The following is a 16,421-nucleotide window of genomic DNA, read 5'->3' as shown; positions in this document are numbered from 1 at the left end:
CTGGAGCACCGCTGATATTCAGCCACCACTACTCGCAGTTTCCAGAAGCGGCCCAGTTGCACGCAGTGACGCATCACGTTCTGCAATGCTGGAAAGGCCACTGTGCTGCTGGAACGTGAATCATGACGGTGCGTCAGCCTGCTGGGGTCACACACCCTCAGTCCTCCTGACTCTTTGTCATCCTGAATGACCAAAGTTCTTTGCCTGCCTTACTCTTTTGCTTGCAGTAATCCTTGCAGCAGCCCTGGGAGGGTGGCTGCTGTCTATCCTGGAGAAGAGGGGCCAAGCCGAGAGGGAGCAGCTTGCCTGAGCTTATCTCCTGAATTCCTACACCGGCCAAATTTGACCTGGGCCTTGTCCAGCTCCAAATGCCCCATCCTGGCCCAAGTTGCGCTGGGTAACCACTGTCTTTCTTCCAGACAAGATGCTTTCTCTCCCTGCTTGCAGGCTGACAGGCATAATCTGTTGACACTCTGGCTTTTCTGACCAGGAAGTTTTGCAGAAGCCCCACACCTGTCAGCCCCTGGGGGCTGGGGATGAGAACAGGTCCTCAGTTTGGCTGTACCTGTCGTAAGAGGCGACTAAACAGCCACCAGCTAGATGGGACTCGTTAGCCTGGAAAGGCAGCTCATCTGAGAGAAGGAAAACTCTGATCCCAAACCTCCACTGCCTTGTGGCTACATCCAGTTATGGAAAAGGCTTCAGGAGTCAACCTTGAGGCAAAATCCGGAGCCGGAGCCCCTGAGGCAGTTCATGGCTGAACACAGTCACGTTCTGGCAACTCCTGCGACGCCGCTGGAACCAACCGTATTGGCCTCTGTCTTTCCATTGGACCATTTCAGCGACGTGGAGAGGGGGGATTTGGTGCATGGGTAACAGTCTATCCTCCTTATCTACTTTACCCAGGCTTTGCGCACTGGAGAGGACACTCTGTTCCAGAACCATCATTCAGAGCGCGACACCATAGTCTTCTGAGACTGAAGGATGCCAACAAAAACACACCTGTCCAAGTAGGGGCAGTCACAACCAACAAACAGCTCAGCTCACTGTCACTCCGCTGTGAGGTCCGACAAAAGAGGTGGCCTCTGATCTCCACACACACCCCTGCTTCTTTGTCCAGCAGCACAGCACTAAATCCCTGCTCCGTAGCCCTACCATGTGTGTATGAGGCCTCTGGCCAGGCAGGGAGCTCTCCTACAAGGGGCATCTTGAACATGCCAGCTTCTGGCTGGGGTCCCTGCCTGGACCTCGAAGCACTCCAGACCACGTGCTCACAAACAGACACTGCAAGGAGTGTCACTGGCTTGTTAATTGGAGTGGCTTCGTTAGGGCTTGGCAAGGGCTGGGTGTGCAGAACGAGCTAGTTCTTCTCCTGGTGAACAGACTCGCCAAGTGGTGCAGCCGTGCATGCATCTGCCTCAAGCAGCGACGGCCTGCTTCTGGGATTGATCCAGAGAGATGCTGACCTAATGAACAGCCTTCAAGACTTGGAGAGACAATGTTGCCCCCCCCCCCACAGTCCTCCCCATCTTTTCCAGTTCCTGTTGTTCATAAATGTACAGGGCACACTGCAGATGAATCCATCCCTAATGTCCCGCAAAGCTTACAGCCTGAGCCTTGCACAGCGTATGGCTGAAGGCCAAGGATTCTTCTCCAGGAGTGATGATGGCCTGTGAACAGCTCAGGGTGCCTGGGAGACTGTCCTGTGGGACGACACCCCCCCCCTACCAGCTATGGGGAGGGGCTGATGCTTGGGGTATGTGTGGAGAAACAGGAGCTGGTGTCTTAGGCAGGGAGACACCCAGAACAGTGCAGTTGAATGGCTGGGAGATACGTATTCAAGGTCTTTGAATCTTGCTAGGAAAGGGATTGAAAATAAAAATGCCCACCTTGGAATCCCCAAATCAAATCTGCAAAGTGCTGCACCTGGAACACGGTGAGCAGTTCTGCTCATCCCATCTCAAAAAATTGGAAATGGTGCAGAAAAAGGATGGAGAAAAGCTGCCACTTTGGGGTTTTTTAGAAGAAAGGAAATTAGTGGGGAGAACATGGCAGAAGTTTATACTTACAAATGGCTGGAGGCACCACACCACGCCGATGCAGGCCATGCCAGAACAGGTAAGGGGGTAGTCAGGGCTGGTCAAAGGGAGGATCCAGGAAGAAGTGAGGTGGGCTGGTTCAGGGGTGGGAGGGGGCAGATCTCAGCTGCCATCAAGGACACCAGGATCCTATCCCCCTTTTCCCAGCCCGACATACTCTGAGGCTCTTCAGGCTTACCCCAGACTCGTGCCAGACCTGTAGGTGGCCAGGCAGTTTGTGGGGAGTCAGGTCACAGATCTTTTTACTTAGCTCCCCCCGGGCTGTCTGGTCACCTCCCCCCCCACCAGCACCAAAGGATGCTGAGTGAGCTCTGCTGCACCCTGGGAGCTTGTCAGGGGTGGGCATAAGGCTGCAGCACCCAGCTGATCAATAGGTTCATTTAAAAATGACAAAACACAAAACATTTTCATTCTTTCTTAATACAAACTTTGAGAAATATCTTGAGCGGGATATTGAAGCAGCATCTCTCTCTCCCTCCCACAGGCAAGAGGGAAGGCCACCCCTGCTGGCACACACGGACACATCACCCATCAAGGGAGTCTGTTCCTGTAAAGAGATGTTGTGTGGGTTGCGCCATGGGGTGGACAAAGACTGTTGAGGCTTGTGAGGGAGCTAAGGTGGGAGGGGGCTGCAGCAGGCAGGAAAAGGGGGGGGGTCCCAAGCTTCTTCCAGAGGACGTCTGATGGAAGAGGCCAGCAGTGTGTGTGTGTGTGTGTGTGTGTGTGTGTGTGTGTGTGTGTGTTTGTGTGAGAAGTGAGAGAGAAAGAGAGATGTCAAGGCTTCCCTGAAGGCACTTTGCACTAATGCAGCCTGGCACTTCTCTCGCTGACTCAAAGTCACTGCGCTGACCTGGCGCTGGTGTTCGGTGACCGTGCTCTGAACCCCAGCACCTCTGCGCTTGCGCAGCAGCCCCAGGCCAGCCCCATCCCCTCCCCCCATGCCCCACAGGCAGCTCTGGGGCATTTGAAAGGGCAACAAAAAAGCAAAGCCGGCATGCCACAACCAGGCCTCCATCTGTGTAGTGCAATAGTGCAAGTCTCTCTCTCACCTGTGTGTGTGTTTGTGCATATGAGGCAGCAGATTCCAAGGGGCACTTTGCAAGCCATTGACACACAGAAAAACTGGCAGAAAATCACTCAGGAAAGAGGTTCTTCACACACACACACACAACATACCTCTGGCCTGGGGTCAGTCCTGTTCAGTGACAGATCTCCATGACCAACTGAGGACGCAGCTGTAGGTGCACCTAATCCCAATCCACCAATTGATTATGCCAATGGGTAGGAATACCACCACCAGCTCCAGGAGATGCCAGCCTGGCTCATGAGTGGAGTCAGGAAGCTATAAGTCAGGAAGCTATAACAGAGGCCTGGCCCAATGCAGGGAACAAGAAAGAAGACAAAGCTGGCAAAAGAAATGTCAGCAGGCAAAAAGTGTTGCTAAAAATAGCAAGAAAAACCATAAAAACCTCTTTTCAAACACTTAAAAGCTGGAAAGCTGCCAGGGGGTCGGTGGACTGTTCAAGGACAAGGGAATAAAAGGAAAACTTATAGAGTGAATTCTGTGCCTGTATCTTCACTGAGGAAGACATGGGAAGGATGCCCAGGCCTGAGCTGCCTTTCTCAGGAAGGAACTCTGAAGACCCAAGTCAGACAGAAGTGCCAGGGAGAAAGTTCTCGAGTATTGGCAAATTGTTGAAACTGAACATTAACCAATTGCTGGGTCCAGATGGCATCCACCCAGGGGTTCTTAAGGAACCAAAACACGACATTGCGGATCTTCTCACAGAAATATGCAAGTTGTCCTTTCAGTCAGCCTCTGTGCCACAAGACTGGAAATTACAGGCTGTTCACTTTTGTGCCTGTTCTGGGTAAACAGGTGAAAGTCCAATTAAAAATAAAGCTAATCAGGATATCAAAGAACCAGTCCTGCTGGAAGGAGAATCAGCCTGGTTTCTGCAAAGACAAATCTTGCTCAGCAACTTCCTAGAATTCCTTAAAAATGTTGACAGCTACATGGAAATAGCAGTGTTTCTCAAACTGTGGGTCGGGACCCACTAGGTGGGTCATGAGACAATTTCAGGTGGGTCCCCGTTCATGTCAATATTTTATTTTTAATATATTAGACTTTATGCTACCATGGTATGTGACTGCATTTGGGGAAATGTTAAAGACCTGTACTTTTAAAAAACTACTATGTATATTCTTTTAACAATGACAGTTAAAGAAACTTACTCCTGGGTAAGTGTGGGTAGGATTGCAGCCTAGGATAGTTACAAATTTTCCTGCTAGATGATGTCACTTCCAGTCATGACATCACTTCTGGTGGAGAATCCGACAGATTCTCATTCTGTCCCGGTGGCTCCCGGTGCTAAATGTGTGAGAACCACTGGGATAGAGGCAATCAGTTGACCTCATATACTTGAACTTCCAAAACACTTTTTATCAATAGCTGAATCCTACTTAATTCCCTGTGCGGTGATGCAGCTACGACAATGAGGTGCCGGCAGAATCCCACCAGGGAGAAATTGGAGAAAAACCAATTGGAGAAATTGGAGAAAAACCAATTGGAGAAATTGGAGAAAAATGGGAGAAAAACCATCTTGAAGCTACAACGGTCGAGACACCCTCAGCTTTTTTTGAGAAGGCACACCGCACTGCTGGCAGGGGGCTCACATCCCCCAATGGCCGTACTAATAACTGACACTCCCTCCAACTCCTGTGGCATGCCTGCAGACTATTTGTGGCACAGCAATGTGCATGGCCATGGTTGAAAATCGCTGGTGCAGACTTAGAATGTGCACAGTCATTCAAAATGGGAGCAAGGAACACTGGCTGCAGAGAGCAGGCTGGACAGTCTTCACCGGCCAGAGTCCGTTGCCTCGAGGCTGGTCCCCACCCTTCACAACCACTGCACTCATCATTCTGAATGTCTGTAAGGCGCTTGCTTGGGAGTGATTGCACTGAACCCAGAAGAACCTATTCTTGCGTGACATGCATAGGATCGAGATTCACACACACTGATTAGTGAACTCCAGGGGACGGAGGCTGCCATCAGATGCACACTCTCCTGGGAGTTAGCCCCACTGAACACAAGGCAAATTGCTTCTGAGTAGGCTCATACAGGATTGCACTACTAGCAGACATGTTTAGGATTGGATGGTAGATAACTTCAGGACACCCCCTCAAGCTCTCTATTCAAGAGAGCTTGAGATCCAAGCAAGAGAAAGATGCTCTCAAGACACTTTCAATCTGAGCTGCAAATCAAGCCCAGTTTTTGCCCTGGATTTCTGATTGCAAAAGGAAGCAAAATGCACAAAGAAGACATGATTCAGGAGCAAAACAAGGAGGAGGAAAATTGGTTAGTGACAGTATTGGCTTTAGCCAATCCATGCTATGCACAGCAAGCTTTATCTACAAACAAAGCACTATTTTCACCTAGGACAGAGGACTCTATATCTGCACCAAAGGTGGTCAGTGAGTTTCCACAGTGGCTCAGTGCAAATTTCTCCAGACAAAACGGCTCCCATCCTCATCCCCACCTCTGTGCTTTGTTTTTTGTTGTGCTCCACAGGAAAAGTCAAATGCTGAGTTAAGCTCACAAACAGGTGAGCTTCTTCACTGCTCTCTTCCTGTCAGCCCTGCAGGACGAGCAGCTGAGTATGCACAGTGTTGAAAGGATCTGGACCACGTTGGGATGAAATGCTGAGGGAATCCCACAGAAAAGCTCAGGAAAACTGTTCATTTGGCAGCTCTCTCCAGAGGGAGACACACACACACGCGCACGCACACAGAGAGAGAGAGAGAGAGCCAGCCCACTGACTTGGTTGGGACTAGCAGCCATTGGGCTCTTCCCTCTCATACAAGCACTCTTTGGTCAAACAGCGTTCTAAAAGAAGAGAAGCAGAGGGAGAAGTTGAGGGATTGCAGCCGTGGCAGCAGGAGCAGTGTTAAGGTGGGGTCTGCTGCCGTGGCCCCTCCCCCCAAACAGGGTCCCTATTGCTGACCTTCCCCCCAATCCTTTTTCAGGTGACTGTCTGTGAATGTGAAGGCACTTGGCTCTTCTGCCCTCAGTCACCCTGCTTTCTTTCTTGTTCTGTATGTCTTGGATCCTGGCCAGCTCAATCTAATCCTGTGACAGTCATCTGTGGACTTTCCAGCCCTGAATAACAACCATGGCTTGGGAAGTGTGCAGCATCCATGTGGCTCTGGAAAAGTGATCACAAGAACATAAGGAAAGTCTTGCAGAAGCCTGCCCAAAGGGAGGGAGATCCCCTCTACTTCAGCAGCCTCTTTTTTGAACAGTTAGCCATCAGTTGCTCTGGGAAGCACCACATGACCCATGGTGGACCAAAGCTTTCTCTGAACTTCTGCATTCACCGCAACTCCAGGGTTATCATCGGCAACTCAGACCCCACCAACAGGTGGGTGAAGTTGCACTATTTTTTGCCCCTGTGGGCATCACTTCATATTGACCCTGAGCTGCATTGGCCACTGGGTTGTCCATTCTCCCAGTACAGGAAACACATCCCAGAAGGGCACTGAGGATGATTGCTGGAATGGAAATAACATGGACTGGAATTCATGGCCAAACAAGACTTGCAACCTGCTGAACTGACTCTGAAGGGAGGGGTTTTTGGAGCGCGGGAAGAGGCTGCCTTCTCTGGAGTGAGACTCTCGGTTCAGATGGTTGGCTGACAACGGCTATTTCAGGATGGAGGTTTCCACTGCCCTGTCTTGAGAAGCTGCCAGGGACTGAACCTGGAGCCTGAAGGCAACTCAGGTGCTCTCTCTGCTGTGGAGCCCCAAGGTCTCTCTTTGATCTTGGGAGATCCTGAGCAAGAGGCCGAATCTTGTCCTGACCAAGATTCATGTCAACAGGCCTTGCAAGCCAGAAAGTGCTGGCTGGTTTGCCCACATCTGCAAGCACACACATACATCACACACACAGGCATACACGAGCTGCCCCCCCCCCCCCAGTTGCTCTTCTCTTCCCCAGCCTCCCTGTCCACAGGCATGTGCTTACCTCGTCTACAGGGCGAGTTTAGTTTGGCTGATATCAGGGCAAAGTTTGTTGTGTGTCGCCCAAGACATATGCGGGACTGATGCTGGGTCACCATTCCTTATGCATCCCTGCCTTAATGCAGCCTGACATGGTAGCTGCATTTGGTACCTCACACATAAGTGATCTGAACTGCCTGCTATTTTAGTTGATGATAATTTGCTCCGTGTTTGGATGCAGTTCATGGCTCGGTCAGCCTTGCCTGATACTATCTTCCCGTTTGTTCCACTAAAGGTTTTTCTGTCAGTTCCACTCAGCCTTGATGCGCCTGATGAACTGTGAATGCACGGCGGTTGGGGATCAGTACACGTGAGCCTGCTGCAGTCCAGAACAAGCGCCGGGACTGGGGGGAGGCGAAGGAGTCAAGCTGGCTGGGCTGTAACTGGAAGGGAGAAGCCCCACTCATAAGAACAGCCCCACTGGATCAGGCCACAGGCCCATCTAGTCCAGCTTCCTGTATCTCACAGCGGCCCACCAAATGCCCCAGGGAGCACACCAGACAACAAGAGACCTGCATCCTGGTGCCCTCCCTTGCATCTGGCATTCTGACACTCCCAAGACCAAGGAGCTGAGCAGAAGAAGGTCACTCAGAAAAAGGACTTCACTGCATAGTGGGTGACACTGCAGTCTGTCACGGCCAGGGCGCTGCTTCTGATGGGGGCCAGCCAATTGCCCTGGTCAGGAGGCTCTCAATCAGGGCAGGACGGAGGTGGCTGTCTCCCAAGGACAGTCCCCAGTATCTGGGAATCCTGCCTTAGGATACACAGATTCTATTTGTGGCTATTGTAGCTAATAGCCTGGGCTGCTCTGAATGGGTTTCAAAAGCTGCCTGCTTCCCAGTTGGCATCACAGACACATCCTCCGGCAACAGTCACGATCATGGGAAATTATTTCAACAGCTCTTGGAAATTTGCTCTGTGGTTCGGCAAATTTGAATTCTGAAAAGAGAAGGAGGCCTGCAGCAAAAGAACATTGAACAACATGCTAAGGAGTTTATGTCTTGCAATGTTTGAAAAATCAGGGTGTTTGTGTAACAAATTTTAAGGTGTTAAGGGTAATTATAGTGATTGGCTTCAACAACTGCTAGAACACTGAAGCTTTGTACACACAGGGTCCAACAGTTACTATAAAAAGATGAAGCACTGAACGTCTTTACCTCTTTTCCTTGAGACATCAACTTGGGCCAAGCCAAGTCACATGCAGGCATTTTCTGTATTTCTAATGTCTGAAAGGGGGTCAGATGGTATGGTGGGCAGTGGGAGTTCCAATCTAGCCCTGGACCGGAGGAAGGAAACTAGGCATGGCAGTCAGAAGTGCAACTCTGAAAGTAGGCCGATGTTGCACAGCTGTGGGGCTGCAGGAAAAGGCCATGGCTCATGGGGAGGGTCCACAGGTGTGTTTCTGTGTTTGAATGACATGACATACAGTACTAATGTAGGCTAAACACATAGCCCATCAAGGAGAAAACAACACCAGCTCCTCATCTACCAGGTTCGCTCTCTTCCTCACCCCCAAAAGGCGCCAAGTTGCACTTGTAAAAGGTGGCGTATGATGCTTAAGCAATCTCCAAGGGTTTCTCCCCCAGACCCAAGACCTCTGGCCACATCAGAAGGGGAGGATAGGTCCATGTACACCATGTCGCTTGGGCTCTTGGCAACAGTGCAATCCTGGGCATTTCTCCAAAGCACCCCCCAGTGCTTTTTTAGACTTCCACCTGTGCAGCTGCCATCGTTTTAATTCTCTGGACCTTTCCTTTGAATGGAGAGGTTTTCAGCTTTTTGCAAATGAATCACAGCAGCCAGGCCACTTGTTCTTTCCACATGGAACGCCTGGGAGCCACTAATGTAGTTCAAAGCTGTAATGGGTAGGCTGTCTCCCTTGGCCTCTCCTGTCCTCTGGATGGATGGGGCTCCCTGAATCCCAGCACCATTAGGAAGACTGAGTGTGATGCGTGAATTTCAGGGGACTCCTAGTGTGGCTCAAGAGAGAGGGGACGTCTGCCACTGGGTCACTCGTCTGCTTAAGTCCCACTCCAGATTTGGTTGCTGGCCACTTGGGGACAACTTTTGCAACTCCCGGAGCTTGTTGTTCAGAATGTTGGTTTGTGATGCTGAAACGCTGAAGTGACACTCCAGAACACCGACAGGACTCCATGACCCATTCCATTCTCTTTAGGGATGGGCACAGATCAAGAGTTGTCACAGGCCAGAAACACGTTCCCCGAAGCCATTTTTTGCTGTAACCCCTGGATGTTGTGAGTCTGGATGTGAAAAAGAAAGAAGGGAAACATCAGGCTCCAGCATCTGAAGTTCTGATAATAAGCTATGATGTTCCAGGCATACACAATATCTCCACTGCTTTCTTCCTTAACACTTTCTGAAAGTTGCACCCTTGTGACAGTATCAGCCTGGTGTCAAGGAAGAAAAGCAAGTAGGGTTAATAAAACAGGCAGCTGATTAGAAGGCCATTCGGACAAGCAGCCTGTGCCAGTTTCACCTGAGTTGGAGTGACTCTTCACTCACACAGCTCAGCGAGAGATAGGACAACCAGGCAGAACTGTACAGGCCTCTCATGTCACCGGGCACCTGTTGAGCTGCCAGTTGCACTGTCACCTTTGCCCACCTGCAGTTGTCACCTTTGCCCATGCTGCAGGAGAGAAGAGGGCAGGCCTGGAGCTCCTTCCTTCTGGCCAGCTGCCACAAGGATGCCGAGGGGAAGGCGCCCGGGTTCTGATCCCCAGCTTGAGATCTTTGTTCCAACTGGGTTCCACTGCTCTCCCTTGAGGAATCTGGCTGCCCACAGATCATGTCGACACATGCAGAAGGCTATGCTCACTATGTGTTCCATTATGACTTTCAACCACATGTTTGTCATGCACTAGCAAAAGATGCACCACAGTATACCGAAATGACCCAAAAATGCACCTTGACAAGGCCAGAGATGTAGAGCTGAAGATAATTTAGCTGAGGCAGGGGCAAGGAAATTCTCTAATTTGGACTGGCTAGCAAAAAGGCAAGCGGTGACCTGGATGATGTGGGTGACTCCTCCGCACTACCCCATGTATCACTCCACATAATCCATGCCACAGAGACAGCAACTTCCCTGACTGCAGGAAGTCTGAAGGCCACTGAGACAGACGACTCAAGCAAGTCAGCCACGCCTGACAGTGTTGCGACAGTGATCCGCGCCTGGGATCGGCCTCCCTTAGCAGCACTGCTTTGGCAGTTGTGGCCATGTTGACCTGCCTGGACCTTTGGCTTTTCCTGGACAGTTTCTAGTGCATAGAGCTGGAGAAGCAAAGTTCCCCACCACACACCCCAGCTGTACTCACAGATGTGGTGCCTTCTGGACTCCCACTGATTTTCCTCTCACTGCCAGCTGCACAGCACCTCCGGCACCCTCGCTTCTCGCCCTCGCCCTCCCCTTTGGTCTCTCTTCCATTGTCACTTATCTAATCATCCTCTGCCTTCCTCGGGGTGCCTCTGGCTCATTCCTTGACACGTTTCCTGCGCTGGGTTGCAGATCTCTCCAAGCTCAAGAAATCCACTCCTTTGCATTGAGTGCCCTCTAGTTTCCCTCACTGATACAAGGACACTCAGTGCTGATGTCACCCCCATTTTCCAAAGAACTTTCCAGGCCAGGGTGTTGGTGAGCAAAGCTGACGCCTAACTCCTCTCCAAGGTTCCCTTGAAACGCTCTTGGCAGGAGACAGACAAAGGGAAGAACTGAATCCATGTTTCTCACCAGGAAAACTCCTAAAGGATCTGGGCCTTACAAACAAGAAATGGCCTCAATCCCCATTATCCACCAGGAACTTTAAGATAAGCCATATATGGCCCCCTCTTTATGCCTGTGGTGGAGACAGTGGACAGCAAAGCTTTTCTCTTCCCCATAACTGCAAAATGCAGTCACCCAACGACACCCAGGCCAGACTAAGGACCTACACACAATAGAACATTAACTTATGTAACTTGCTGCCACCAGGTATGGTGATGGTCACTTAGCTGAGAGGTCACTTTTAAAAGGGCATTAGAGAAATGCATTAGAGGCGGCAGAGGAGAGGGTTGTTGAAGGTTGCTTCAGACTCCAGGTTCCATTTGCACCAACTGCCCAGCCCAGTCACTGAATCTGTGACAGCAGCACACTGTCCCATGCACCAATAGTTCTGCCACTAGCCATTTCCAAGCCGCCCCTGCAAAGCAGCAGTAGCACCAGAGACCTGCACTGGCACAGGGAGGTAGGAAGGGGAAGTAATGTGGTATGTTGGGGAGGGGAGGGGTGGATCTTCCCCCTCTTTCCAAAACCACCCCACCCCTTTTCTTTCCTTGGATATATGGAGCCACATTTCCTCAAGCAGACAAAACTCAGCCTCCTCACGTCCCTCTAAACACACATGGTGAGTCCTTCTACTGGACAGGTCCCTCTTGTGGGCAAGTTTACATGTCGCCCAACTGCAGCTGCCCACCTGTGATGCCTGAAACCTGTCGAACGGTGTGTGGGGCCCCCTTTTATATACTTCCATGAGAAAAGCAGTTGATGCAATCCTCCCGAAATGTGGCTTCATCCAGGGATTCTGCGGTGCCCGCTACGCTAAGGGAAGCATCCTGACTGGCAGGTGCAAACTAACGAAGTGTGACTAAGCACTTTTTCCCAAAGATCGGCCCAATCATGGAGCAACCGAGTGACCAACGGGAAGAACCTGTGCAGACCATTCATTCCTCGGCACTCACAGACCAGCCATTTTGCTGGTGCAGGCGAGTAAGGGAGAGGAAGGAATGTAGGATACTGGTGACGCACACACATGCTGTGGGTAACAGCCCTCGCCCGCCCCATTCTGCCTTCCTTCTCCCTACTCAGACACTCCCATTTCTCCCCCGCCCCGCCCCACCCTGTTCTGCCCACCATATGCACACATCCACCAGGCATAACTCTGGCAGCCTTGTTGCTCTCACCAGCAAAATGTAACATGCACTCCAGCAGTGGAAAGAGAGGATAGGGTTGGGCTGTGCATGATCTTATTACATCTGATGTAGAGACCAGGTGCCAAAATTGCTTGCCTGTAAGGTGGGCCACAGCTGCACCTCTACATGAGTGGCTTCTCCAGCTGTTTTCCTCATTAAGCTACGAACAGACCACCACCACCACCACCACCCCACTCACCCTTCCAAAGAGCTGGGGTTGTGCAGCTGAAGATAATCACATGGTGTAAATCAACGGAGGGATGTAAATCACAGGGAGGGAGATATTTCCCTGCACAGTGAATTTTTGTGAACGTATAAAGCCAAACAACCAAGACATTCTCTGCTGCCTCCCTGGAGAGGTGCTGGTGCAAAGTTCTATGACCTAAATGGATTCCCAGATGGGGTTCTTAGGATCATTCAGGGCATGAATAATGCAAGCAACCACAACTGCAACAGCACTTAGCAGCCCACCCCCTGCCAGACAAAAACTGACCCCCGCCCCGCTTACTTGGCAGGAGAGGAAGACAACGCACATGGCTGCATAACATCTATTGCAGGTACAGTGGCAGGAGGCTTAATTAAAGGTAAGATTGTTAAGCGTATCAAATGACAATTGCCCCTTTGGAGGGCACCTTGGGTAGATAAATACAGTTAATCCTCCCTCCCTGTAGATTTGCTTATCTGCGGGGAGCAGGAGTCCTGCTTACCTTGCTCCATTTGGGGCCTGTTCTTGGTTATCCATGGTCTCTGTGGCATCTGTGGCCATCCTGAACCCATCTGCTGCATCCTTGAAGGTACTGTATTCGGGGGCATCATTTTGAAGGTCTCTGTGCTATTTGCATGGGCCATTTTAAAGATATCCAACCATTTCAATGGTCTGCCCTGCATTTACAGTGCCTGCAGAGAACTTCAAAATGGCATCTGGGAACAGCATGGATAGCTTTAAAATGGCTATGGGAAGCTTCAGAATGCTGGCAGAGACTTCCAGAAGCTATCCACTGGCATCCTGAAGCTCCCATTTTGCACTCCATTTTGAAAGTCTCCACTGGATTCTAAGGATTTCCACTGCTGGCAGGAGCGCTCCCCCTAACCCCATTGATCCCATAGGATCAATGACTCCCTATCTGCAAATCTGCTGGAGTTTCCAGGAACCAAAACCCAGCAGATAACAAGAGTTGACTGCAAATAAAGAGATAAACGGAGTCTGGCTGAAGGAGACTCGGGGTGGTTTCTGCAAAGGTCAGTCCTGCCTCAACAACTTTTCAGAGGACTCTGAGAGGGTCACCAGGCCTCTGCTTGAAGGTTGACACTTGGCCTTTCCAAGCGCTTTCACTAGGACGTTCACCAGTGTACTGGGTAATTGTGAGACAAGAGGACAGGTCAGGGAGAAAGTCTCTGCTAGCTGAGTGGATCTGATGCCAGGGGAGGCTTGGGTTGGGATGGAAGGCGAAGGTTGGAGCACAGGGAATGAAAGGACACAGCATGAAGGGCGAGGGGCCTGGACAGGAGAGGGATTCAGAGGAATGGCAGAGGCTGGAGTCTTGGGCCTGGACCAAATGTGCAGCTGTTCTGCGAGTCTGTCATCTCTGAATTTGCACTCACAGAGCGGGATTTGTGGCCACATGTTCACTGCAACCCAGGGCTTTCTTCACGGCAAAAACCATGCTAGTCCCTACTCCGACACTGCCAATCATCCTTAGTGGACTTCCTGCAGCTACACAGCTGAAAGGGTTGGAAGCTTCCCCGATGGCTTGCGCTTCTGAGGGCAGGAAACACCCTGCTCTCACCAGGCATGGCAGGATTCGATGGCTGCTGGTTTTCTGTGCCAGTATGCACAGGACTGCCCTGCTTGAGGAGGGGGGAGCAAGCTGCCCATCGCTCCTTGGGGCTTCCAAGAAAGCAGGTAGAGGGTCATGCCCTGAAGCAGGCACCCTCCCCTCTCTCCTGGACCCATTCACACCCACACTCAGGCAAGCAGATATATTCCAACTCCCTCACTCTCATTCATGCCCTGCCACTATGTGACTTGGCCACATTTTCCTGAGTGAAAGTACCACTGAACACAGTGGGTCACCCTTCTCAGTAGGCATGCATGGGATGCTTGTGATAGGATTGTCTCATTGCTGAGAACCTTTCTGTTCTGGTTGGAAGAGGAGGGGGAGAGGGATATCCAAAGAAATAATCATTAGCGAATGGATGGTATGATTAATAATGAATGAAGGCACAGCGGCACTGCAAACTGGCCATTCGTTTTGCATAAAGTGAAGGTTTTCCCATGAACCAAAAATGAAAGCAAGAAAATCCCCAAGCCAGGTAGCCCTGAAATAATCTCAATTATGGGAGCACAGATCATTTTTAATGACCTGCTTCCTCCGCTGGGGCAAAGATAACACGCCTCCCTGCCAGCTCCAATTAACTAATTGCCTTGCACTTGCAAACTGACTCAATAGCCACGTTTCCTGTCTACAACAAGCTCCCCAGACACCATTCCTCTCTAATATCTGAAAAAGAAAAAAAAAACAACCTTCTTTTTAAACCTTAGCCAAACAGTGAGTGAATCAAATGAGCGTGCCATTTCCATGAGGCCTGTTGGTATGTCATGACAAGGAAGCTTTGAAATATTAGCTTTAACACATACGTGTTCTACAACCTGGGATGCACACTGAGTTGCCGTCAATCTATCCATTTTTACTGCTTAGCGCATCCTGCTCTTCAAAATGCTAAAAAATTTCACATTTCAAAATTCAAAGTGGTCTGGCAACCTTGGCCAATGCCAAGTAGCTCAGACAGTACTTGGCCAGTCCAAAGAGTTAAGAGTTTTCAGTGCCCAACAGCAGCCTGGGCACATATGGCTACCAATGACAATAATTCATACCCCAAAATAATTCATATACCAAAATAAGTTTAAAGATGGCTTCTGCCTATAGGCTGCAATCAACTCAAGATATAAGGAAAGGAACAAAGGGAAAAATGCTAGTCCAAATATGCCCTGGCAGAGAGGGGAGTGTTAAGAAGGCTTGCAGCACAATACTTTGCGTGTCTACTCAGAAGTCCCATTGCATTCAATGTGGCTTACTCCTAGGAAAATGTGTACTGCATAGGATTGCAGGTTTAATGAAGGAGTAGCATGGATGTACATAGGACATGCACCATCCACTGGGAGAAATGGAGCAGGCTGAAATCCATGAGGAGGAGCTAAAAGACAGGGCTGAACAGAAGGACTTCAAAGAGAGGAGTCAGGAGTGTAAAGTTAAGAGGACGCCTGGGGAGTGAAGCAAAAGGAGGAACTGACACCATTAAGCCAGAGTGCGATGGAAACAAAGACAAGTATGCATTGATTTGCTACATGTATATATACCACTTTCTGCAAATGTACTCAAGCCTCTTTATAATCCAAAAGAACAATATCTCGTATAACAGATTCAATTCAAAAGGGAAAAAAGAGATCCAGAGAGGACAGGAGAATAAGCAAATGCTGGTACCTTTCAGGAGACATAAGGCAGTGTAGTAACAGGAGGATGCAGGTGAGACGGAGTGGGAGGAGGGAGCCACAGGATGAGCCAGAGAAGCCCTGACAAGAAACGACAAGGAATGAGTAAGAGTTTTAGCAGGTTCAGAAGGCAACAAGATGCAGAAGGCCGAAAAAGGAGGTAGAATAAAATGTGGCACCCAAAGGAACAGAGAGACACTGGCAGGGACACCAACAAGGTCAGGAGGAATGGGGAGAAGAAAGGATGCTAGCACCTTGTTAGGAAAGCTGTGCTAGACCCTGAGCACTGAGAGAAGGAAGGAAGGAAGGGGTGCACGGCCAGCTGATTCAGGGCGAGGGACGTGGGAGCAAGAGGCCTACGGAAGCTCAACAGAAAAGTCATCCATGGCTGGAAATGACATGCTGCACACAGTCTTGAATGGTGTCCACGGTCTCCGAATGGGAAGATTTTGAAACATGTGTGTTTGAGAGTTGGTGTTGTGCGAGGGCTCAAATGCCTGAATGGGGAGGTGGAATGGGGAGTTCCTGGGTCGATCCTATACCAGGATCCATACCCATTCCCTTTCCCTTACGCTCCTTGGACTTACACCAGCAAAATACACCCACTGGGGAAGCAGAGGCTTAACCCAGGGCCCCCACCCAAAGGCCAGCTGCACCACAAGTTCATTTTCATCCTTGACATTGTAGCTACATGCCTGGTGATCCTCCTGCCTGCTGCACTCAGAGCCGCACAAGCGAATGCCCCCTGGGCAAGGGGGCTGTCTGGGGCGGTTTGACACACCAGACTTTGGTACACCAGAGTCACAATC

Source organism: Tiliqua scincoides, chromosome 6 (genome assembly GCF_035046505.1).
Source record: "Tiliqua scincoides isolate rTilSci1 chromosome 6, rTilSci1.hap2, whole genome shotgun sequence".
Taxonomy (NCBI): domain Eukaryota; kingdom Metazoa; phylum Chordata; class Lepidosauria; order Squamata; family Scincidae; genus Tiliqua; species Tiliqua scincoides.
Note: the sequence above shows the minus strand (reverse complement) of the source record.